Source organism: Mytilus trossulus, chromosome 10, assembly GCF_036588685.1.
Source record: "Mytilus trossulus isolate FHL-02 chromosome 10, PNRI_Mtr1.1.1.hap1, whole genome shotgun sequence".
Lineage (NCBI taxonomy): Eukaryota > Metazoa > Mollusca > Bivalvia > Mytilida > Mytilidae > Mytilus > Mytilus trossulus.
In genome coordinates, this window is record NC_086382.1 from 24,468,200 (window position 1) to 24,471,338 (window position 3,139).

Sequence of the window (3,139 nt, forward strand, 5' to 3'; positions counted from 1 at the left end):
AGAATTGTTATAGATACAGAAAATTTCGATAGTGAAAAATGCTTGGTACTCCAAGGGGCAACTTTGTTACATTATGACTGTATTGATTTTACCATTGTGTAAGGGACATAATCCCCATTAATGGTTTATATAAAGCCATTTTTAGGCAAAACTTTTAACCAAATGTCCTTGACCCATAGGGTCTTTTGCAATGACATTGTGAAGCAATGACCTTGACAAAGGTCACAATGTCAAAGGTCAAGGTCATGTACATATGTGATTACGGGCACTACTTGAAGAGTTTTATGTGTTTGCCAACCAACCAACCAACCAACCAACCAACCAACCAATCAATCAATCAATCAATCAATCAACCAATCATGATCATGATCAATCAACCAATCATGATCATGATCAATCAACCAATAATGATCATGATCAATCAATCAATCAATCAAGTTTCCGTCTCATGTGTTTATTATAGGGCTCAAGATCTTCTTTGTTTCTTTTTCGCTGTTTCAATTGACCCTATCCAACGTGTTTAACTAACCAACCAACCAACCAACCAATCAATCAATCAATCAATCAATCAATCAACCAATCAATCAATCAATCAATCAATCAATCAATCAATCAACCAATCAATCAATCAATCAATCAATCATGATCATGATCAAGCAATCATGTTTCATGAAAAACTGAAATTTAATATTGTTCTTGCGTCACTTCTGAAAAAAAAATCCACATGTACTCTGAAACTACGAGTACAATCGACCTCAAAATTTGCAGTCAGCAGGGCATACATGTACTAAAAGTTTATAAAAAAACTTGATGCAGATATCTTTTAAAGCTTTTCCTAGAGAAAAGAAACGGCAATGCCGTAAAAATCGCTTGCTAGGTCCGTAAATCTGAGTAAAAACCTACAATAAAATGTCCGCTCCGAGATTGAAATACTAATCTGTGTAACAAACAGGTGCTGAAAAATGTACAATATCAGAAAATAATCAATAAATGTGTTTTAAAGTTACACCGGATCAATTAAATCCAAAACATGCACTGCCCGTGAACTGTCATCAAGATGTCAATTTCCTACAATGACAAAAGAAATTACATTGTGTACATTCCATCTCCACACATGTTGTCTGTTCAACGTCCCGACCTAAAAAGAAATAAAAAGACTAAGTTTTCGTTATTATAAACCCGTGTCACGTGATGTCTCGTCAATCTGGCGCGCGCGCTGTACCTAAAATAAAATAAAAACTTTCCAAAATAAACATGAAACTTCTCCGGTAACACAATAATATAGACCCCATACCGAAACAAACAAACGAACAACCCCCCCCCCCCCCACCCCACCCCCATAAAATCAATTTCAAAGGGGGAAAGACCATGCACAATTGCTTTTTAAAAGCAATTGATTTATATTGTAAAATGGCCTTTTTAACCATTCTATTCCGTTTATATATATAAAAAAAAATCTCCCCAAGACCCCCTTTTGCCCCACCCTCTTTTTTTACCCTCCACTAACAAATGAATGTAGCTTGTGTGCTATCAATCCTATCAACGTCAAACGAACGACAACTCCATTTTTTCCCCTATTATTAGGTCTTTCACCTTTCAGATGAAAGACCTATTGTTTTTGTTCTGATTATTATTATTATTATTTTTTTTTTTTTTTTTCTTCCGCCTAAATTTTTTTCTTGCATAATATTGATGTTTCAAAAAATGTCGCTTACAAATTTGGAATATGATGTCGTATAGTTTATACGCTTTAAAATTTTACAACTGTGTAACAAAATACTTTACGCTATAAGAGTTATCTCCCCAAACACTGTTTTTCTTGTGGCCACTACTCCTTCGCAACCGTAAAAAAGTACGACAAATTCATTTTACCAAATTGCTCGTTACTTCTTCAGGATTAGGATATTCATTTGGACCGAAGCCGTATAGAGATTCCATATGAGAGTTATTCCCCCTTTTGTATTTGAAATTTTGAAATGTATTTTAAACTGGAAAACCATAAGTGATAGGGACCAAGGGTCTTTTGATTTGAGATCCTTGGTCCAAAAAAATGAAATTTAAGTCAAGGTCAAAGGTCAAGGTCGTATTTTAGATTTTTATTTGTCTTTGATTTCCCTATAACTTTAGAATTGTTATAGATACAGAAAATTTCGATAGTGAAAAATGCTTGGTACTCCAAGGGGCAACTTTGTTACATTATGACTGTATTGATTTTACCATTGTGTAAGGGACATAATCCCCATTAATGGTTTATATAAAGCCATTTTTAGGCAAAACTTTTAACCAAATGTCCTTGACCCATAGGGTCTTTTGCAATGACATTGTGAAGCAATGACCTTGACAAAGGTCACAATGTCAAAGGTCAAGGTCATGTACATATGTGATTACGGGCACTACTTGAAGAGTTTTATGTGTTTGCCAACCAACCAACCAACCAACCAACCAACCAACCAATCAATCAATCAATCAATCAATCAACCAATCATGATCATGATCAATCAACCAATCATGATCATGATCAATCAACCAATAATGATCATGATCAATCAATCAATCAATCAAGTTTCCGTCTCATGTGTTTATTATAGGGCTCAAGATCTTCTTTGTTTCTTTTTCGCTGTTTCAATTGACCCTATCCAACGTGTTTAACTAACCAACCAACCAACCAACCAATCAATCAATCAATCAATCAATCAATCAACCAATCAATCAATCAATCAATCAATCAATCAATCAATCAACCAATCAATCAATCAATCAATCAATCATGATCATGATCAAGCAATCATGTTTCATGAAAAACTGAAATTTAATATTGTTCTTGCGTCACTTCTGAAAAAAAAATCCACATGTACTCTGAAACTACGAGTACAATCGACCTCAAAATTTGCAGTCAGCAGGGCATACATGTACTAAAAGTTTATAAAAAAACTTGATGCAGATATCTTTTAAAGCTTTTCCTAGAGAAAAGAAACGGCAATGCCGTAAAAATCGCTTGCTAGGTCCGTAAATCTGAGTAAAAACCTACAATAAAATGTCCGCTCCGAGATTGAAATACTAATCTGTGTAACAAACAGGTGCTGAAAAATGTACAATATCAGAAAATAATCAATAAATGTGTTTTAAAGTTACACCGGAT